The sequence below is a fragment of the Dromiciops gliroides genome, chromosome 3 (genome assembly GCF_019393635.1).
Source record: "Dromiciops gliroides isolate mDroGli1 chromosome 3, mDroGli1.pri, whole genome shotgun sequence".
In the NCBI taxonomy this organism is placed as follows: domain Eukaryota; kingdom Metazoa; phylum Chordata; class Mammalia; order Microbiotheria; family Microbiotheriidae; genus Dromiciops; species Dromiciops gliroides.
The window spans coordinates 199,593,124-199,617,437 of NC_057863.1; the positions used below are offsets into that span (position 1 = coordinate 199,593,124).

A 24,314-nucleotide genomic window follows, 5' to 3' on the forward strand; every position below is an offset into this window, starting at 1 on the left:
CTGAGTTCAAATCTGGCCTCAGATACTTGACTAGCTGTGTGACCCTGGGCAAGTAACTTAACCCCCATTGCCCTGTGCAAAAAAACAAAACAACAAACCAAAGTGTCATGGGAAAAATAGGATAAGGGGTTCAGGATAGGGATAGGAGTATGGGAAAGGGGTTAGGGGTTTGGAGTCCTTAGGAATTCCTCTTTAAAGAATTACACCCTCTTGCGCACACAAGCAATTAGAATAAGATAATAGTTTATTAGGGGCTGAGGAAGGGAAGGGAAACCATGAAAGAAATCCTCGGATTTCTCATGGGGAGAAAGGCATGGCACAAAGCGTGTGGCTCTGAGAAGCTAAGTTCTGTGTAAGGCAGTGTCTGTCTACATTTTAGGGTCCATCCCCGATCCCCACGACTTTGTGCCTTGATTGAATGGTAGGACCTGAACAAGAGAGTAAGACAGATGTCACCCCTGAATCATCCCTAGACTTGCCTCCTATGTCCAGCTTGGCCATGGGCTTGGCCCTGGAGATGTCAGTGACAAGGGGCTGGCCAGGAGACCACACTGCAGGGAGCTGCGTTTTTGCTAGGCCAACCTTTTGGGGGCTGCACTGGGGACAAAGAGGTAGGATAGGTGGTCTCACCTTTGTGGGGCGTCCCGCACTCCCGTGTCCCAGTTTACTGCAGCTGCCAGAATCTCAACCACCCAGAGATCTGCTGGTAGCAGACATGATGGCTCCTGCTATTAAGGAGGCTTGTTCTATTGATTGGGCATGAGCCATCTTTTCTCTCTCTTTGGCTTCCACAAGGTCCCTGTTATTAAAAATCTTAAAAGCAATATCAAGGAGTTGTGAGGATGGGGTCTGGGGACCACAGTCTAAATTCTAGAATTCTCTCCTAAAATGAATATTGAGGACAATTATTCCTATATCTCTTTCTGGATATTTCTTGGTATATTTCTTCATAGAGTCCACGAGGCAATTCATGAAAAGAGCTGGTTTTCCTCAGGCCCCTGTGTGATCTCCTTCACCTTCTCATAATTGACTTGTTTCTTAACCCCCTTCTCATTCCCTCAACCAGGCAGGTGACCATGTGGTTCCTACAAGCCCTGTCGTAGCTATTGTGATAATCCCATCTTGGGTATACAGCTGGAACAGCTGTAGTTCTAGGAACCCTAGCCCAATTTCCAACCTGCAAGTATTCGTCCCTGACTTGTACCACCAGGTTCCAAACCTGTTTTTTCTCATTGGGGATACAACAACTGGCAAGAATAATTTGCAAATCGGTCCAGGAAAGGTCAAACTGCATTGTCACAGACAACACCATCTATGAACTTTGTGAGGTTCTGTGAGTAACAACCCAATTTCTCTTTAATCTAAGATAAACTGCTCATGGAAAAAGGAACATTCATTAGTGTTGCACAAATTTTCTCCCTCCACCTTTCTCTCCCCCCTCCAGAAGCCAGATTATATATTAGAATCATGTTAAACACACTTCCACAGTAAAAAAGGGAAAATACACAAGAAAGAAGAAATAAACAATACAACAACAAAAGTGAAAATACTATGCTTCAATCTGCTTTCAGACTCCATAGGTCTTTCTCTCCATGTAGAAAGCATTTTCCATCATGAGCCTTTTGGAATTGTCTTGTATTGCTGACAAGATCAAAGTTCATCACAGTTGGTCATCAGACAGTGTTACTGTTTCTATGTATAGAGTTCTTTTGGTTCTGTTCACTTCACTCAGCATCAGTCCACTTAAGTCTTTCCAGGTATTTCTGAAATCTTCCTGCTCATAATTTCTTACAGAAGAATAGTATTCCATTACATTCATAGACCACAACTTCTTCAGCCATTCCTCAATTGATGAGCATCCCCTCAATTTCCAATTCTTTGCCATCACAAAAGGAGAAGCTATAAATATTTTGTACATGTGGGTCCTTTTCCCTTTTTTATGATCTCTTTGGGTTATAGACCTAATAGTGGCATTGTTGGATCAAAGTATATGGATGGGTTTATAACCTTTGGGGCATAATTACTCCCTCAGTTTAAACAAAAGAAAGGGTACAGGATATCAGAGTGAATAATGGGTAATAAATCAGGAATCAGGTGTTTTTAGTCTAGATACTTGGCAGATAATAGCTGAGCTTTACATAAGCATAGATTTATCTCTTTCTCTAAAGAGTTAAGAAAGCAAAGATAGTGAAGGGGATTTTCTGGTTCCCTTTCAAACAAACAATCCCCCAGGGCTGTGCTCTGAGGATAAGAAGGCTTTTGTTTAGCCTCAGATACAAACATATTTCTAATGTTTCCAGCTTCCCCCACTACATAGAATGACTAATCCTCACTTCATTTCTAAGGGACTGTGGCCCAGGTACTTCCTGGTCTATTTGGGACTAAATTCTAACCAAGATTTGTGTTTAATTCAGTTCAGTGGAAAGAAAACTATTTGGAGGCAGATGACCTATGTTAAAATCTCTGCTTGGGATCTTGGGTAAGTCCCTTTTCCTTTAAGTTTCTCCTGTTTTACAAAAATGGAATTAAACTTTTGAAAATGGATACCTTGATTTGCTTGAGTCCACCAATTATCCAGGTAATCAGAAAAACTGTTTGAGGACTGGCTGCATTGGTTAACATACCAGCAATTATTTGCATGACCTAGAGTAAACCTAGATGGATATGGAAGGAATCAGTAACTGAAGTTAATCCAAGATTTAGCTAACCACAAGATATGTGACTATGACTATATCCTGCTTATGGTCTTTTTGGAGACAACCTTATTGTCAGTGACACCCTTAACTTGGGAATAATCCTTTATTTGAGATGTCTTCTTATCAAGACTTCTCCTTATAAGGCCTTGAACTGAACTGCTTATCACCAAGGATGCCTTCTAATTTGTGTACCAAATGCTATATCCTTGACCCTTGGAATTCCTTTCTAAGCCCACCTTTCCCTTCAGATTCCTTACCTGCCTTTGTTTAAACTGTATATAAACCACTGCAATCTGTTATCTGTTGTTTTATCTACCAATAAGCCAGATAGTATCCATGATCATGTTAAATTTTCTACCCTACTTAATAAAATATTTCTTTTAATTTTACAAGCACTTGTCTTTTTCTAGTTTCCTTCCATTTGGTAAAAGGGAGGGGATTTAAATCTTAAAAACTGGCTTTTGCATTCTTTACTCTTACCCTTTGGGGAAAGAGAAAATTAAATTCCCTGAAGAAAGAGTTTGCCTTGGCTTACAGACTTTAAAATCCTGGCCAGGTCTGAATCCTCTGATCCGAAGGAAATTCATTCTTCAAAAAATTTCTGTGAGTTATGTAGAGAAAGAATTTTTGTTCCCATTTTCTAGTTGTGGAAATAATAGTGCATGCCCTGCCCCCCAAAACCTTTTCTTTTGTTCCTTTTGTTAAGGCATACCTTTCTTATTAATATTCCAATATTCCAGTCATAACCTTATTCTACCAAATGTTACCTACTAAAATGCACATTTTGAAAGTTAAAATAATTTCTATATTGAAATTATTTTGTTTTTGTTATAAAGTTAGTTTCCATGTAGAATAATGTGAAAAGAATCAGTCTCAAAGTCACTGATCTGTGTTCAGGTCCTACCTCTAAAATTCATTGTTTGTGTATCCCTGACTGGGATACTTAACCTCTCAGTGCTTCTGTCAATGGTCTAAGATTATAAATTGGAGAGTGGTTGCCAATCTGCATGGCCAGAAGAAGTCATCTCACTGAGAATTCTCTATATTAATGAAATACTAGGATAGGAAAATATAAAACCATTAAAATAAAAATACATATAATTTGTATGTAGTTACGACCTTGTCATAAATGTGAGTCATTTTTAATTGCATCACCCTGACATTTAAAGAATAACAATTTCTGATGTTTCAAAGTGCAATGGAAAAGACATATAATGGAAAGAAATCGGTTCCATAAATTAAAAACTTTAACTTTCACATAGAGTAATGTAAAACATATCATTCAGCAAATGTATATTGTAAAAAAGAATGTGGAAGAGCTATGTATGGGAAGGGAGGCATAATCTGTGGATGATCTGAATGCTGCTGTGGTGCCTAGAATATATTGAAATCTATAGGAGGTAGCTTCCAGAATATTGAGTTTGATTTTATATGGAAGATTATAGACAAAAATCAATTGTAATTAAAGGTTGTACAAGGCTTTGAATCTGCACTATTGGAAGCAGTAAGAGACATATAGCAAATACAATATAAGAAATATTTTTATTTCAGATTCTCAGTAAATTATTCAAAGTTTACTATTCTGATCAAGGAGAAAGATTTATTTTGGGAGGGGCAGGGCAATGAGGGTTAAGTGACTTGCCCAGGGTCACACAGCTAGAGAAAGATTTTAAACATATTTGAAAAACAGTGAAAATGTCAACATGAAACAATAAAATCAGTAATTCATAAAACCTAGAATAGCAAAATGTTCATTTAGAAGTGATAGTTAGGGGGCAGCTAGATTGCGCAGTGGTTAAAGCACTGGCCCTGGATTCAGGAGTACCTGAATTCAAATCCGGCTTCAGAAACTTGACACTTACTAGCTGTGTGACCCTGGGCAAGTCACTTAACCACCATTGCCTGCAAAAAAAAAAAAAAACAAAACCAAAAAAAAAGAAGTGATAGTTAAATATTTTATTTTGATTTTGAGAAAGCAGATATCAAAATTTTTAAAGAAGGATCAGGCATGATTCCTTTTCCTGAGATTGTAAGAGGATTAAGAAGAATATGAAGTTCTAAAAATTGGATTTTGTCTATACCTTTACAAGATATAAATATATAAAAAATATGAATGCATTTGTTGTATATATGAGATGGAAGTTAGCGCATTAAAAAGGATAAACATAAAAAAGTTGTACAAACCTATAAGAAATTGTGTCCACAAGGATAACCTAGGAATCAAGAATGATAAAGTTTGTAAAAAAAAATAATACTCCACCTCAAACTAGTTCTTCTTGTTGTGATTTAAATAAGAAGAGAAATAAGGACATTTATTTTTTAGGGCATATGATGTAATGTTAATAAGCAGTGGAGAAAAAAATAATTTCTTATGTGCTATTTTCTTTCGATAATCTTCATTAAATTATCCACATCTTCTAGTTTGTAAAGGGTAAACTAACAATCTGTTTGAAAAGGATTTCAAGGCCAAAGTGGGTCAATAGGAAATAAGAAAAGAATTTAATAATATCATTGATATTCTCATTAATAAATTATAAATGAAAGTGGTTTTGCTATAGGAGGTTATTTTATGGAACTACAATCCCTTGTTTTCTGCATATTTCTTGAGGATTCTAGTTATTTATTAGACTATGAAACATTTCACAGCATGAAAATAGGCCACTTACATCTGAAAATTATAGCCTAAAGTCATGAAAGAACAAACATCCTAATTACTTGTAGTTCAAGTGTGTGTTGGTAAAGTCTGTTTCTATATATACTATGTTTTTATAGTGAAAAGTGTTACAACCCAGTCAGAAATGACTTTTCTCCACAGAGTACTTTCCTTATTGTCCTGTAAATAGTACTATAACTTCTGCAGAAACCATTTATATCCTGCTCTATAATTAGCCTACATTCAATAAATAAACATTTGCCTAGTGGTGTGTCATTGTTGCTTTTGTCATTCTCTGTGGTAGATAGTCTTATGCTCTAATATCTCAGTACTTGGAAATCAGATGACCAACCATGTTCTGGCTAATTTTCTGACATTTGTGCTTTTTGTGCATACCTTACAATTATGTGAACACAGATTTATATATTTGATATCCCCCTTTTTGTTTCTTTTAGGTACTATTATTATGTAAAACTAGAAAATAACCTTTCATTGACATGGTATTGGGTTATAATTTACTTTCTTTTGTGTGTTGTTGCCCCCCTAATTAGGAATGCTTTTTTTTTTTTTTTGTATTAAACAATGCTAAGATCCCCAGGCAGGCAACTTTCATGCTATAATCGTCTGTACCAAAACTTGCAGGATAAGTTTCAAGTGTATGTAGGGGGAAAAGAATAGAATAATGGTCTTAGAATTCTCAATGATTCTTTCTTTGATTCCATATGTTGCCTAAGAATAGAAACAATTATATATACATATATAAAGTGTCAGAGAGGTAGTTTCAAGTATAGAAAGACAGAGCCTAACATTAGGCTTTTTTCTTCACAATATACCTACTGAGATATAAAGATACAAGTAGGGAAACATCCAGGGACACTATCTGTCTCACATAGTTTAGTAAAATATTAAGAGGTGGGGGCAGCTAGGTGGAGCAGTGGATAAAGCACTGGCCCTGGATTTAGGAGTACCTGAGTTCAAATCTGGCCTCAGACACTTGACACTTACTAGATGTGTGACCCTGGGCAAGTCACTCAATCCCCTTTGCCCCCCCCAAAAAAAAATATTAAGAGGCAAAGTGTTTCCATGCTCTTGGTAACCAACTTCCACATAGCTGTAACTACTATATGTTGCTGATTTTCAGTCCTTCCCAAATTTACAATAACTGATTTGAGGTAATGGAATATATTCTCAAGTAGTAATCCATGTAGGTCCCTCTATATTCCATGTGCTAAATTTATTTTGCACCCACTGGCATGTTTGATATTTCCTTAGAATTAATTATTATGTAATAATTAGAATTATTTTAAAGACATCCTCAAATGTCTTATCATACTGTGGAGGTGACAGTGAGTTCCTGAAGTCCATCATGGTAAAGGACAAGCTCTAAGAAGTGATATAATTCTAGAAATGATTTTAATACAAAGCAACATTGTTGTAATTTAAGGAACATTTTAGGTAATTTTGGAAATGTATATCACCAGGTAGAAAAAAAAAATTAAAAACACAGTGATTTAAAATATCTATCTAAACATTAAGAATTTTCTTAATTGTGGGCTCTGAGATGTTATTATTTTATTAATAGTTGTGTGACCTTGAAAATAAATAGATACACATATACTAGAGGCCATTTTACCTCCTGGTCATTTTCCTTTATTTCTAAACTTACATGAGCTCAATTGCTCTAGCTAGCTGTAATTGCTTAATTGTCATAATCTGAGAAAGAATGTTGGCTTTGGATGGCAGTACAGGGCAGAACCAAACAGAGGTTGTAACCTTTGGGACAGAAACAATGGAATTTAAAGTGGTGGTCTTGGACAGATCAACTCCCGTTCTTCCTGTTAAAAGTATAAAAGAAAGAACATTCAGGCAACTGTGCACCATTGCGGTAATTTAAGAGTAAAAGTAGAAGGAGGATAACAACAAGATTATATAAATTACTCAAAATCATTCTTATAATAATTTCTTTTTACCATCAAGGAAACTATAGTATCCATGAAGCACAGTGCACTAAGGTACTTTATTTGAGTTTGTAACAAAACAGTTCCATATGTATTCAAAGAAGCAACAATGAAAGGAAAGTATATAGGAAAAGCAACTGAATTAGAACTAGTGGGGAAAACAAGGAAATCCATGATGGAGGTGACAAAATCTTGAGGGAATTATAAGATCAATTCAAGAAGAATCTAAAGGATGGAGAAAAATCAATAACATGGAAAAATTATAGACCTTATTAATACCAACAAAAATAATAACTGAACCTGATATAACACCAATTATAAGTCTGCATTGCCTATATTCTGATAAATACAAAGTTTTTTATGAAAATAATCTGTATGCTTTTAGAATTGATAAATCTTATTTCATTTTATAGAGGAGGGAACTGAGGCACAAACTAAGTGATTTGTATGAGGTTACACAGCAAACAAGTATCTGAGGTGGAAGCTGAACCAAGCTCTTCTTAACTCTGAGTCCAGTGCTCTATACATAATGCCAATTTATCCTTGCTGAAACTGCCAGAAATGAGAGAATAAGCAGGCTTTACCAAATAACTTTTCACAGCTGATAACTTTACCAATGCTCATATTACTAAAAACAAGGAGAATATAAGATCTAATTATACTGATTTTTGGTAGAATAAAATTTTGTTTGAAGAATATCTTCCAATAAAGTGCATCACATTTAAACCTAGAAATTTTCAAGATTAATTTTAAATTATAACAAAAAGAAAAAAAATATCTTATTTGATGAATGTCTGAACAATGATATTAGGATTGTTATAAAACAGCTACATATATGTTACCTAAATCTGTTCAATATTTATTGTCTTGGATGAAATACAGTAGATCTTATACTGAAGGATTCCTTATGAATTGTGAAGTCCTCCAGATGTTACTCTTTTTGAGTTATAGTCTGCCATTTACATCAAGCCCTGGTACATTCCTGAACTTCCTGGAAAAGGTTGTAAACCCTTTCAAAAAGATCAGCAACCATTTAAGTTTTCTTTTTTTTTCTTTTTTTCATTTAAGGATAAATGAAAGGGAAGAAATAATACCTATTGTTCATATGATATATAGTAAGATGGAAAATCTGCAGTCCTCACTGTAGTCTGACAGAATTGTATTTATTTCTTAAAATTAATATTAATCATATAAGCAGATAGTTCTCCTTCTGTATTTTATTCTTTCTTGGTGTGGGTTGCAGAACTATATTTGCCACACAAAATGATTTTAGTAGAGTTCTCTTTTTCTTAATTTTCAAGAATAATTTGTATAGCATAAGTACTACTTTTTCTTTCAAAGTTTGATAAAGTTCTCTAGTGAATACATCAGAACCAAAAGCATGCTCCCCTCCCTTCCTAACTACCCTGCTTTGGTGTTTCCTTTATTTAATTTCTTCACCCTTTGCTGAGATTGGGTTATTTAAAATATCTATTTTTCCTGTTGATTTGTATATTTTTTAAAAAGTATCCTCTTTTTCATGTACACAATTTTTTGCATACAATAGGTCCTGATTTTTTCTTTGATTTCTTCTATTTTTTTGTGGTAATTTCACATTCCTCATTTGCTATTTTGTTTATTTTATTTTATGCCCTCTTTTTAACCAGATTGGTTGATGGTTTATTGTTTTATTAGTATTTTCAACAGCTATTTTTAGTTTTATTTAGCATTTCTATATTTTTCTTTCTACTGTATTTCTCCTATACTGTCTAAGATCCCCCTTTTATTTATTTGCTTTAGGTATGTTTCTAATTTTTAAAAATTCACATTCAATTCATTAGTCCTCTCTTCTTCTCTTTTGTCAGTGCATTCTTTTAGGATTCCTCTGAATCCTGCTTTATTTGACTTCAGAAATTTTTATTGTCTTTCACATAATTCTTTCTATAATTTATGCATTCACCTATTCACAACTTAAGATCTCACCATTAAACCTCCATTTGGTTCTCTATCTTTTCTTTGCACTTCCTGAAGTCATTAGAATGTTTGTCATGTAAAGATTTATATGTTTTTTTAATGATTTATTTTACATTTGTATGCAAAATATTTATGCCCTAATATATGATCAATTCTTGTAAAGTTTCCTGTGGGTTTTAGAGAGGATATTCCATCATGGGAAGAGTCTTTTTAGGTCACTAATTGTTCAATTCTTTAAGGACCTTCGACTTTCTCTTAGTAACCCCCCATTTTTTTCATATAATTTCTTCCCTGAGTAACCCTTGCAATCTTCTTGGTGTTTGTTTTCCCCAGAAATTCTGATTAAACTTCTTCTAAAGCAGGATGGAGAATCTTTTTAAGCACCAAATCCTCAGTGTGTGTGTGTGTGTGTGTGTGTGTGTGTGTGTGTGTGTGTGTGTGTGTGTGTAAACAGACACAAAGAGAGAGAGAGAAAGAGAGCAAAGACCTTGGTTTAATTATTATTTCTAACATACTGCCTGCATGACCCTAGGCAAAACATTTTAATCTTCCTGAACTTGGCTAGTAGAAGAAGGCTTCTTGGAAGTTTATCATAAAATTGAAATCAAAGATACACACATACAAATATGCATACTACCAAACATAAATTTATATAAGCATAGGCTTATGTACATATGACACACATAGATTTTCATGCTTTAAGGCCAATTATCTCTCAATCACCTCATAATATCTGAATTATATTAAAATGCACATAAAAGAAACTAAAGAGTTGAAATACCCCCCAAAAAAATTGGGATAAAAATGCACTACATTTCTATATTTGCATCTATTTTGCAATGTGTAGTCCTAGAAACATTCCAGATTAGTGTATTTGTTTCTGTATACTTATATGAATGCAAACACATAAAGACATTTATTCTTTTGATGACTTCAAATGTATTCACTGAAACCTGTATTTAATCTATGATATTTCTCTTAATTTTGAATGCTTTCCAATCTTCCTTTTATTATTGTTAGTTGTGGTAATTTAATTTTTATTTCTCCTATTATTCATTCAACTTACTATTTATTTATTGGTTAAATTTATCTTTTTTTCTATTGTTAATTCTGTAATATATATTTACATCTTAATATTTGACTTTTTCATAGAGAAATACCCATAGTTTTTATCTAAAATAACTGGCCGAAATAAGGCTAAAAAGGGAATTATAGGTTAATTAATGAATGATGTAGAAAAATGCTAAATAATATTTGAGGTGTTCTTTGTCAATTTTATTATTTAAATCTTCTTGTTTGATATTACTACTGTTAGTTTTGAGGAGAATCACAGAAATTTCCTCTTTAACATCTACTATTTCATCAGATTCTTAAAGGCCTGAGAGTTTATTTTTGGTTGATATGATTTATGTACACTAGTTCCTAATAAATGTGTAATTAAACAAAAATTGAGTCTAATTTCCATCCTTAAAGGATCTAGGTATTCTTCCCATCTTTGACTCCTTTGTAAACTTGATAAGAATATTTTCTCTGTCTTTCTATATGCAATTGATTAAGATACCTACTTTTTTTCTATTTTTTCTTGAGACAAATAATTGATAAGTCAGAAAAAGAGCCTTGTTTCATCTTACCAGTAGAGAACTTTAGTGGTGGTGATGATGATTATGGTAATGATAATCATAATAATTTGAGAGCGAGGGTTGCTAGCAGTTGAAGGTTGTTGCAGTTGATGTTGTTGTTTGTCCTTCATTCTTATAGAGGTACATGACATCAGGGTGATATCATGACTTGCAGTGAATTGGATTTAAGTGAGGCAGGGCTGAGCAGTTGAAAGTAGAAGGCTTGAAGTAGATTATGATATTTGAACTTTCTTAAAGGAAGAAAACAATTCTGTATTGTATTTGTGAGTAGAAAGTACACTCCATGCATGAGGAACGGGCAGTCGGAAGAACTGTAAAAGGGAAATAGATTATCTTATGTGAGAAACATATAAAACACCATTGTCTGTATTTCAGAGTATAGAAGGGGAGGCAATTATTTTTATCTTGTCCATCAAAAAAAGTGAGAGAATTTGAGAAATATCTTTTAGAAATCTAGATCCAATGTGTTTATTTTATTCCCTTGTAACTACCAGGGAAGTCATTCTATTAATTTATCTGATGATTTGTCTTCATAAAGTAATCTAAATGGGCAATACAAATACATCCCAAATTGGAAAATTGGAAAGATTTGCTACTTATAAAGTTTCATTTTAAAAATTAAATGAAAAATAAGAAACTATAAGTGCTCAGGGGAGTTCCAAATTGTTTGTGATTTTCAAAGTTTCAAATTTACATGTAGTGAGAGTATTCCTCTATCAATAATAACAAAGATAAAAAGTGTTCACCACAAGGATGAATACTAAAAAAGAAAAAAATAAATGTTCCAAAGTTTTGAACATGATTTTAATATGACTAAATGATCATTTATTTACATCTTTTCAAGATCATTATGCAGATAGATTACCTTTATTTATCTTTGCCTGTATGAGAATATATTAATTACTGATGTCCTACTCTGGCACATAATTATATCTTGGTGATGTTGCATAAACTTTCAAATGTTCTACCGAACTGAAAAAGTTGTGTGTAAAGGAGATAGATTTGATAAAATACCTATTTTGTGTGAATTAGTATAAATCATCTCTTATATTTTCATTGTGTATGAAATAACGGGCTTTTGTCAATGCCCTAAGGCCCCAACCAGAGATTGAATTAAGTGATACTTACTGAGAGTGATTGATTGAAACCACACCTGGCCAATCCTCAGGGGTTATTGTTCTCAGAAGCTGAGGACTTTGAGTTCAACAAGGAGACCACCCTCAAGTCCAGTGAACCAGTGAATTTGGTGATGCTGACCAATAAGCTTGAAGCCATGTGTAAAGACAGCCTCTTCCAGGGGAGGCAGGAAGGGTGGTTGCCTCTCTCAGTTCATGTCTCTCGACCAGGTTTGGTGGCAGGAGATTAGAGAGAAGAACCAGGTCAGGCTGTGGGTGGGTGAAGCTGAGGATGCTAGGTTTGATAGGTCTTCTCCTGGCTCTCTAACCCAGGTGTTCTCTTTTTTCTCTAATAAATGCCTAATGCCAAACTTGGTGCTAAACCTTCTAATTTATAAGTAAACCCTAGTAGTTTTCCCTACACTTGGGACAAGAATAAGGGTAGTACACATTAGATTTTACTAGTCACAATTGCTACCTTGATCAATGGGTTATGGAAATATCAGTCACAGTACTTTAAAAATGCAAAGTCTATTGATTCCTAAGGATTATATAGAACCTTTATTTTGAAAGATTTACTACTTAAAATATTTTGATATAATTCAAAAAATACTAGATTTAAAGGAGAAAAATCTAAATATGAGTTCAGGCACCAAAAATGAGTTGATATAAAACTCTGGACAAGTCACTTCCCCACCTTGGACTTCAATTCCTAGTTCTATAAAATGAGAGAAGAGACCTCAAAGATCCCTTATAGCTCAAGCCTTCTTTCTCTCTATGATTCTATTTCAAAGCTTCTTAAACTATGGGTTGCAACCCCATATGGGGTTCTGTAAGTGAATGTGGTGATTTTGAAAAATTTGGCAATAGTAAAAGGTATATTGAGCTATTTTATATACCTATATAACTGGTGTCCCACAGAAATTTCTCAGGAAAAAAAGGGTCATAAGTGCAAAAAGTTTAAGAGGTCCTGGTCTATTTGACTTCATTGTTAGAACAGTTTGTGCTGACTTAGAGAAGTATTTTCAATATGCTTAGATAAGATTTCTGGCAGAAGAAAAAATCCCTATTCAAAATGCTTTGTCTCATGGTAAAAATAGCCAAATGCAGGCATTTTCAAAAGAAAAAAATCACATTTATATAATCATAAGAGTCAGAGAGGTGGCTTACTAGACTGCATTTCAGGTAGACTTCTAAAGTCTGAGGTTCTAATCTCAGCAGATCTAGCTAGGCCTTCATCTTTCCAACAGAGATAAATTGAATACCATACACTTTGCTGTATAGGGATCTTTTGATTGAAACCTTCTAATTTAAAGTCCACTTTATTCTTCTTGTAACTAAAAGGACCCCATAGCATTTTCTATAATGTTATGCCTTAATCAATTTTATAATCAATTTAACATTTTTTCCTTTTCTTGATATCATGAATACCAATAAATGGCAATGATTATAATTGTATTTTACCCAGATTTTTTTTTAATTCTGGAAATCAAAATTATTTAACCAAAGTTATCCATAGAAGTCTTAGGTTATTTTTAGAAGAACAATATCATCTATTATTATTAATATTATCTATCAGGGGGTAGGGAAAGGGGATAGAAGGAAGGAGGCAGAAAATCAATAAAAAGAAAGAATGATAGAAATCACTGAGTGAGCCAAATGATATACAGCAGGGAAATAAGCCATCATCTTGAAAAAAGTAAGACTATGATACAAAAACAGAATCTTAACATCTTACATGTGTTTATATGTATATATATATGTATATATTCATATGATTATATAGCTGAAAGGGATTTTTGTATGCACACATATGCATATGAATATATGTGTATACATACATGCGTACATTGTTTTTGCTATACATGTAAAATAATACTTCATGTATGGCATAATAAATCATAAATATCAGAGAATTCTAAAGGATTTGAAAGGCAAAGAGACACATTCAAAGTTTCATTTACAGGATATTATGTTTATTCCCTCCCTTCCTTCCTTCCTTCCTTCCTTCCTTCCTTCCTTCCTTCCTTCCTTCCTTCCTTCCTTCCTTCCTGTAAAAAAGAAAATACATCCTATGACAGCAAAAGAAGCAAAGGTGATGGCTTCATTGTATACCTAAAGTGTGAGTTTTGATTCATTTACCTTTCCCAAATCTAAAAAATAAAATAAAATAAAAATGTGTTTTTACTAAATCATAACTAACTTTTTCTTTTTTTTGAAGGGCTGCAAAAATATTTATTAACACTAGAAAAATATTTTTTAAATGTTTGAACTTCCCTGAAAGATGTTCTGCAATTTGTACTCCCACCATGGACAAAGACAAAAGGATAGTGTGTGAAATATAAGTTAGGGATAAAAAGCCAAAAGGAAGAACATAATTGGACCACCGTGTAACATAGTAAAGTGGGGCAGTGTTTCCCGGGGTCTTTGAAAATCCCAGTTGGCAACCCAGATCTACTCTGAGGCCAAGTCACCTATCATAAACCAAGAGCAAAATACAATTTCAAAGGGTCAGGTTACCAACAGTTCTCAAAGGTGGCCTATCTGTTTCCCACTAAACCAGTTTTACCCAGGATTTTCTGGCTGCATGAGCCTCCAACCACCTGAGCCCTTCCCCTGTGGATGTTTGTGGAGGGTCCCTCTAATGCATGCAGAAATCCCTACTTGAGATCCATGAAGCAGTTATCCATTATGAGGAGGAAAAGCTGGTGCTCCAGGTCCACACTAGTCACCACAATGAAGCCAGTCACACTGGTCTCAGAGATGCTCTCCTCAGTGCCCTCAGCCATGCTGCCACTCAAGAGGTGATGCACCGTGTCTCACCCTGGGGTGACTGGTACCAGTTTCAGCTGATTGTCCTCCTGTATGGTAGGAGCCCCCACCTTGTAGATTTTCACATCAGAAAATTTGACATTGAAGGAATGGGGATAGAAACAGCCTCGAAAGCCATAGAAATACTCTCAAATATGCTCATCCTTGTATTCTGGCGGAAGTCCTTGGACCGTTCCACCACTCCTCCTGACTCGGGGAGTAGAACAGTGCGAACAAAGTGGGGTAAGTCACGCTTCAACTAACTGTACAGTCCTTCCTGGTCCAGCACCACCACTACATCCACCTCAAAAGTAGAAGCAGCATGCACCAAGGCTTGGTAGCCAGAGCCCTTGACCCACCCACAGGTGTTAATGAAACAGCCACTGACAGAGGCTCGGGCGGTTCACCTCTCAATGCTGATTGAAGACATAGGCAAGGCGTGATGTGATCTTATTGTAAAGCTTGATCTTGGTACCAGGAGCGGTGGAGCCAAAATGATAGACCAGTGGAGCCTGGATAGAGAAACCCTCCTCTACATCAGCAGGTCGCTCAATGTAAAGGGCTCCCATAGTTCCAGGAATGGACACAGAGCCTTGGCCAACATCCAGCTCCACATAAGTGAGTCACCGGCCTAGTAGCACAGAACAATTGAGTAACAAGTGGCATACTGTGGACTTGCTCACATCTGTAGGTCCAACAACTATCACCCAAGGACCTCGTTCTTACTCACGTTCTGCTTGCCCTCTCATTTGTTCCAGGGCTGTGTGAGTGTTAAGATAAAGAAGCATGGGAGTATCCTTGGAAACATAAGCCACCTCAGTGCTCCCACTCAGCTGGAGAGAACAGCCAAGCCAAGTGAAGACAGCAACTTTGGCACCAGCGTCAAAAGTGAATTTTTTGTTTCGAGTCAGTTCTGTGCCAAAGATCTCTGCCATGCCAGCCAATAATTCCAGCTGGGATGACTGGGAGGCCTCCACCTTAAAACTTAGTTCTGTCTCCCGTTCTAACTCAAACTTAGCCACTGGTTTCTTTTCATCATTGGATTCTTCCACCATTTTCTCTTCTTCAGGGGCATGGTTTCCAGAGCCTCACAGGAAACCAGAGCCCATAAATAACTTTTTCCATACCTGTATCAGTTGCTTCAATTAAAAGAGCAAATATACATAAAATAAACCACTATATATTGGGATATTTTTATGGGGCTCCTGGGTACCTCAGAAGTTTTCTGAGGTAAATCAAAGAACCTTCTCCTTGAGAAACTAAACCAAAGGACAGACACACCTAAAGAGATAAGTGGCATCAGATCAGGACTGAGTTAGCTCCAGGACCACCACCTTTCATTCCAGTCTCCCCCACCCCTTGCTGCAGTTAGATTAAGTGTGCCTGCTGCCTTGTGGCATGAGGAGGACAGAGATGACTTGAGAGATCCAAAGCTACCCCTCACCCCACTTCCCCTAACCACCAGCAGTGGGGGATGAACTTCCCCCAATAAAGGAACTTTCCAAAGCCAGATGATCACTCCCATCAGTACTCTATGCATGGAATTCCCTGTCTCCTGCTCGAAGAGAAAGGTATCTCAGAGAGCCTTGCCACTGTGCTATGCCTTCTCCCCATAAAAAGAAGTAAAAGGATTTCTTTCTTGGTTTCCTTTCCCTATCACCTAAATAAACTATTATTTTATTCTAATTGCATTTGTGTGCAAGAGGGTGTAATTCTTGAAAGAGAAAGTCCTCAAAACCCCTATCACAAACACCCACCAATTTTCCCCATAACAGTTTTCATTGTATTTGGCAAAAAATAATATAAATTATTTCAGGTTTTTCCAGAAAACTTCTGTGACAAAAACATGTTAAACCATCATAGTATTTTACCTAGTTCTCTTTTCCATATAATTTCGATTAAACAAGCATTAAGTATATTCAAGACCCTGTGATAAGAACTGGAATTATAATGATAATAATAAAAAAATCTCATTTGTGAGAAAATAATAATTAATAATGGATTTCTTTGTGGTGGGGGGACCAGAGATCAGGTTTTCAGTACTTTCTCCTCCCTCCTGTCCCAGTCCAGAAAGTTTATATCTTGCCTGGGACAAATCGAAGGGTACAAAAGAAATGCAGATAGACCTTTTTTATAGCTAAGTGAAGCATCACACCTAGATAATAGACTTTGCTTTAACTTGAGTGAGGGTCATGTCATTGATGTTATCTGTAGATTTTATTTTAATTTAGACCACCCTCAAGTCATGTCAACCAATGGAATTGAATGATGCTGAATGATTAGCTTTGATTACTGTATAATGACCCATGTCTATCAAGAGGATAAAAATGGGAAGAGGCCACAAACTCACTCTTTCTTAGGTACTGTTTGATTTCTTCTCCACCTATTAGAAAAGGGTAGATTTTGTAGGTCTTCTGAGGTCTCCTTGAAACCATGTGCAATGTCTCTGAGAGACAGCATGGGACTTCTGGGGCATTTGTCCGGCTCAAGCTAACTGACACTAGGTGAGTTCTTTACTGGCATATCTATCATTCTATCTATCTATCTATCTATCTATCTATCTATCTATCTATCTATCTATCTATCTAGTAAATGCTTACTTTGAAAACTGGTGCAATAGCAATTAATTTAGAAAACACAGTTTAAGCTAAAATTTTAAGACAGCACACATTGATGTAGCACTTCAAGTTTTACAAAAAACAATCATCACATATTTTGGCTGGCTCATACAAGTGCTTTTCCTAATTTATAGATAAGAAAATTTAGGTTCACCATGTTATAGCCGAATTTGTCCTCATATTCTTATTTTCTTTGATATTTTCACAGTTAATAACTAATATCTCAAAGCTAGGACCAATTTCTTTCCAGAATAGTTGAACCTATTTCTAGTGCCAAGATGGAGGAAGGAACGCTCTGGAGCTCTCCCAAATTGCCCCTCTAAATAAATACAAAGCTGCCTCTGAATCATCCCAGGAATGCAGCCTAGCAGCCAGGCAGGAAAGGTCTATCTTACCTGGGTGGGAGGGAAATGAGATCTAAGAACAGCAGCAGCAGCAGCAGGTTCTGTGCTCACAGTAGGGAGCCTGAAGCAGGGATCTAAGCCTGGAGCCAAACACCAGTGAGATTCTGCCCGTTTGAAAACCAGCAGACCACAAGGCAAGTGAACAGTCTGGGCAACATCATAGGGACCCTCACCAGGCACCCCACAGCTAGCACAAACCACCAAGGAGGCCTTGAGTCCACTGATGACCAGTAGTGAAGCCCTGCCCAAGACTGGAACACAGTAAGATCCTTCCCCTGAGGTCTACAAGCAGAGAGACTCTTTCCAAAGCAAATCAGCAGCAGGGGATATATTACCTCACACACACATACACACACACACACACACACACACACACACACATACACATAAAAGAAGCATGAAAGAACTCTTATAATGGAGGGGCAGAAGGGGTAGAGTGGTGGGAAGAGATTAAACCTTTCTCAAATCAAAGTTGGCTCAAAGAGGGAATAGCATACATAATCAGTTGGATATAGAAACTTCCCTATAAGGAAGTTAGAAAAGGGATAGGGATAATAGAAGGGGGAAGGGAGACTGATTCAAGGGAGGGGATGTTTAATGCTATATCAATCATACTATCAAAACTATATAATAGATCTAGAATCAAGAATAACTGAATTCATCTGGAAAAAACAATAGCTGAAGGATATCACAGGAATCAATTAAAAAATACAAAACAAGGTAGTCTAGCAGTACCACATCACAACCTGTATTATAAATTGTTAATTAGTAAAACAATATGGTAATGGCTAAGAAATAGAGAGGTGGATCAATGGAATATAATAGGTAGAAATTACATCATAGTAAATGATAATATTAATCTAGTATACAATAAACTGAAAGATCCAACCTTCTGGAACAAAAACTCATTATTTGACAAAAAACTACTGGGAAACCAAGAAAACAGTATGGCAGAAACTAGGTATAGACCAACATCTCACACCGTATACTAAAATAAAGTCAAAATGATTAAATGATTTACACATAAAGGATGAAACCATAAGGAAATTAAAAGATAATGGAATTGTTTATCCTTCATATTTATGGGCAGAGGAAGAACTTAGATCCAAAAAAAGACATACAGAGCAAAACAAAATGTAAAATAGATCATTGTGATTGTATACAATTAAAAAGGCTTTGCACAAAGTAAACTAATTTAAGCAAGATTACAAGGGAAGTAGAAAACTGGGAAAGAATTTGTGAAACAAGTATCTCTGATAAAGGTCTCATTTCTCAATTATATGGAGGACTGAGTAAATTTTATAAAAATATACATCATTCCCCAATTGATAAATGGTCAAAAGATATGAACAGGCTGTTTTCAGACAAAGAAATCAAAGATAACTATAATCATATGAAAAAATGTTCTAGAACACTATCAATAAGAGAATTGCAAATTAAAACAACTTTGAGGCATCACCTCACACCTATCAAAGTGGCAAATACAACAAAACCAGAGAATTTTGGATGTTGGAGGGGATGTGGGAAAGCTGATACTAATCCACTGTTGGTGTAGTTGTGAAAAGATCCAGTAATACTTGAGAGCAATTTATAACGATGTCCAAAGGACTGTAGAATTGTACATATACTTTGATCCAACAATAACACTGCTAGTTTCATATCCCAAAGACATCCCCAAAAGAGAAAAAAAGATCTATTTTTTTCAAAAAATATTTGTAGCAGCTCTTTTTGTGGTGTCTAAAATTGGAAATCAAAGGAATGTCCATCAATTGGTGTATGGCTAAACAAGCTGAGGTATGTGATGATAATAGAATGTTATTATGCTACAAGAAATGGCAAGCAGGATGATTTCAGAAAGGCTTAGAAAGATATATAAATATGATTTATAGTGAAGTTATCAGAACCAAGGGAACATTGTGCACAGAGACAGCAATATTGTTTGATGAAGAACTGTGAATGACTTAACTATTCTCAGAAATATAATGATCCAAGATAATAACAAAAGACTAATGATGAAACATACTATCCACCTCTGAAGACAAAACTGATATTGACTGAATACAGACCAGCATGGTATTTCACTTTCTTTCATTTTTTTCTTTTATTCAAGTTTTCTTCTACAAAATATATAATATGGTAATCTTTTACATAATTTCACATATATAACCTATATCTGCTTGCTTACCAAGTCAGGGACAGGTAAGGGGAGACACTGAAGGAGGGATAAAAATTGGAGCTCAAAACTATAAATAAAATATTTATTATTAAAAAAGAATAGTAGGGGGCATCTAGGTGGCACAGTGGATAGAGTACCGGCCCTGGGTTCAGGAGGACCTGAGTTCAAATCCGGCCTCAGGCACTTGACACTTACTAGCTGTGTGACCCTGGGCAAGTCACTTAACCCCAATTGCCTCACCAAAAAAAAAAATAGTTGAAACAAGTTGTTCTTCCACTACTTGTGCATTAGCATCTATTTTATATTTAAAATTTATTCATCTCATTGTTAAAGATCCTTCATTTCTCCAATTTGTTCATTGCATTTTAAATTCTGAAATGAGACCTCTAAGTTCTGATATGTATTCATTCCCATTTTTTTTCAATTTCACTTCTCTTTGAACAATTTTGTAGTTTCTTCTTATTATTCAATGATCACATTGGAATTGGTGGTTTCCTCTATTTCAGCAGGCACTGATTCACTTTCCACTAATTTGTAATGTGATAGAGTTTAATGTTGCCTTTGAGGACTTACCATTCACCCCTCCTTCTTGTTTTCAGGTACTTTCCTCTTATTTACTTCCTTGCACTCTCGGTTTATCTTGAGACTTTTGCTTTGATAACTTTTGATGTTTCATCTTTTTTTTTTGTTTTTATTTTTTCTTGTAATCTCTTATTAATAATTTTTGTTTCCTTGTCCCTCGTTGGTGATCAGTACACCCTCAAAGTTTGGCCACATAATTGATCAACCTTGATTTGTTAGGGAATTTCAGTTCATCTGCTTGTGTCATTGCTCTGAATTTCCTCTGCAGGCATTATGGCCTATGGCTCTCGGTGTAGTTCAGACCAAGGCTTAGCCCACAAATAAACTGTCCATTGATTCTTTCCTTGATGATTTTCCTTTCTTTTTTAAAATCATTTAGAATTTTATTATTTTCCCAAATTACATGAAAAAACAATTTTAATGTCAATTTTTAAAACTTTGTGTTCCAAACTCCCTTCCTCCCTTCCCATCCCACCCTTAAGAATGCAAACAATTCAATAGAAGTTGTACATGTGTAGTCATACAAAACATTTTTACAATGTGAAAGGTTGTGAAAGAAAGCAGACAAAAAAATTTAGAAAAAGAACTAGAAAAATTATGATTCAATCTGTATTCAGATGGCATCAGTTCTTTGTCTGGAGAAGGATTGCATTTTCCATAGGTCCGTCAGATTTATCTTGGATCATTGTATTGCTGAAAATAACTAAGTCATACATAGCTGATCATTGTACAATATTGCTATCACTTTGTATATAGTACATTTCACTTTGCATCAGCTCATGTATGTCTTTCCAGGTTTTTTTCTGATAGGATCCTACTCATCATTTCTTATAGCATGATAATGTTACATCACAATCTCATCCCACAATTTGTTCAGCCATTCCACAATTGATTGGGACCTCCTTAATTTTGAATTAAAGTTTTAAAATCTCTTTTAGGATACCAAACTAGTAGTCAAAGTGTATGAATGGTTTTGTAGCCATTTGGCCATAGATACAGGTTCTTCTACAGAATATTTGAATTAGAGCATTTTTTCATATAAATATAAGTAGCTTTTATTATTTCATCTGAAACCTTCATATCTTTTGATCATATATCAATTGGGGAATGGCTCTTATTTTAACAAATTTGATTCACTTCTCTATGTGTTTGAGAAATGAGGCCTGTCAGACAAATGATTCAAATTATTTTCATAGTTACTATTGCTAGCTTTGTTTCCCTCTATCATCTTCCCTCCTCATGAAAATTACTCTATTTCTATCTTCTTTCACCCTATCCCTCCTCAAATTCTGACTGCCTCCTCCTCCAATACGGCCTCCATTCTATCACCCCCCCCCACTTATCCCTTCCCCTCCTACTTTCCTGCAGGGTAAGATAGATTACTATATTAAATTGAATGTGTATGTTATTCCCACTTTGTTCCAATTCTGATGAAAGTAAGGTTCACTCACTCCTTAGCCCCTCCTCCATCTTTCTGTCCACTCCATAAGCTTGTTTTTGTTTCTTTTATGTGAAATCTTTTACCACTTTCCACTTCTCCCTTTCCCATTCACTAAATTCCTCTCACCCCTTCATTTTATTTTTTAAGATATCACTTCTTCATATCTAACTCACATCTGTACTTTCTGTATAAATATATTCCATCCAGCTGCCCTAATAATGACAAAGTTCATATGAATTACAAGTGTCATTTTCTCATGGTAGGAATGTAAATAGTTGAACCTTTTAATATACCTTATGAGTTCTTTTTCTTGTTAACCATTTTTATGTTTCTCTAGGGACCTGTACTTGAAAGTCAAATTTTCTTTTCAATTCAGGTCTTTTTATCAAGAATGACTGGAAAAAAAAAGAATGACTGAAAGTCCTCTTTTTTTCATTGAATTCCCATTTATTCCCTAAAAGACTATAAACAGTTTTTCTGGGTAGGTGATTCTTGGTTGTAATTCCAGTTCCTTTGCCCTCTGGAATATCATATTCCAAGCCTTCTGATACTTTAAAGTAGAAGCTGCTAGATCCTGTGGTATACTGACTGTGGCTCCACAGTAGTTGAATTGTTTCTTTCTGGCTGCTTGCAATATTCTCTCCTTGACCTGGGAGTTCTGTCATTTGGCTATAATATTCCTGGAAGTTTTCCTTTTGCAGTCTCTTCTCAGGGGATGATTGGTGGATTCATTCAATTTCTATTTTTCCTTCTTGGTTTTTATTTGGTATTTGGTTATCAGGGCAACTTTCCCTGACAGTCTCTTGGAAGATGATGCCTAAACTTTTTTTTTTTTTTTATCATGGCTTTCAGGTAGTCCAATAATTTTCAAATTCTCTTTCCTCCTAGGTCTATTTTTCCAAATCAGTTGTTTTTTCCAATGACATTTCAAATTGCCTTCTATTTTGTCATTCGTTTGGTTTTGCTTTATTGTTTTCTTGATTTCTCATAACATCAATAACTCCCATTTGCTCAACCATATTTTTTATTTTCCCAAATTACATGTAAAAATAAAAATTGACATCAATTTAAAAAAAGAAACTTTGTGTTCAAAATTCTCTTCCTACCTCACTTTCCAAACCCCCTGCAAAAACTCAAGCAATTCAATATAAGTTATACATTAGTAGTCATGCAAAACACTTCCACATTATCCAGGTAGTAAAGGAAAACCAATAAAAACAAAACTTCAGATAATGGAACTAATAAAAAAATATGATTCAACCTGTATTCAGATTCCATCAGTTCTTTCTTTCTAGATGGATTGGATTTTCCTTAAGTCCTTAAGTCACTGAAATGCTGAAAATAATCAAGTCCTTCACAATAGATCATCTTACAATATTGCTATTCTTTTGTATACAGTACATTTCACTTTTTACAAGCTTATGTAGTTCTTTCCAGGCCTTTCTGATAGTATTTCGCTCATCATTTTTTTTATAATAAAGTAGATTTGTACAGTACTTTAAAGATAAATTTCCTTACAATAAATTCATGAGGTTGATTCTTGCAAAAATAATAATAGATGACATTTATGTAATACCTTATACCTAGCAACAAATTGACTTCACACATGCCCAGCAAAGTAAATACCATGTTTTATCATAATTATCATCAATCAATCCTCATCCATCAATCCTCGTCTTCATCCAATTATCATCAATCCATCCATCAATCAATCAATATCATCATCATCATCATGATTATAAACTTACATTGCTCTTGCCTGTGTTTCAAAAATTTTTTATAGTTACTATTGCTAACTGTCTTTCCATCCATCCTATTCCCTCCCCAAGATATTTACTCAATTTTCTATCCTCTTTCACACTATCCCTCCTTGAAAGTGTTTTGCTTCTGACTGCCACCTCCCCCAATCTGCCCTTCCTTCTTTCATGCCTCCACCCCTTATCTCCTTCCCTCCTACTTTCCTGGAGGGTTAAATAGATTACTATAAATAATTGAATGTGTATGTTCTTCACTCATTGAGTCAATTCTGATGAGAGTAAGGCTCACTCACTCCCCAACACCTCCCCTATCTTCCCCTGCATTCCATAAGTTTTTTCTTGCTTCTTTTATGTGAGATACTTTACCTATTTCCACCTTTCCCTTTCCCTTTCCCTTTCTCCCTGTGCATTCTTCACTCACCCTTTAATTTAAATTTTTGAAAATACCTTTGTTTAATATTCAACCCATAACTGTTATATCTGTCTAAATTAAATATACTCAATCCAGCT

At 35.2% G+C, this 24,314-nt stretch overlaps 1 pseudogene; it reads right to left on the minus strand.

Annotated features, from left to right (window-relative positions):
* Positions 1 to 14,675: 14,675 nt before the first annotated feature.
* Positions 14,676 to 15,881, minus strand: LOC122747336 (annotated as a pseudogene).
* Positions 15,882 to 24,314: the final 8,433 nt, after the last annotated feature.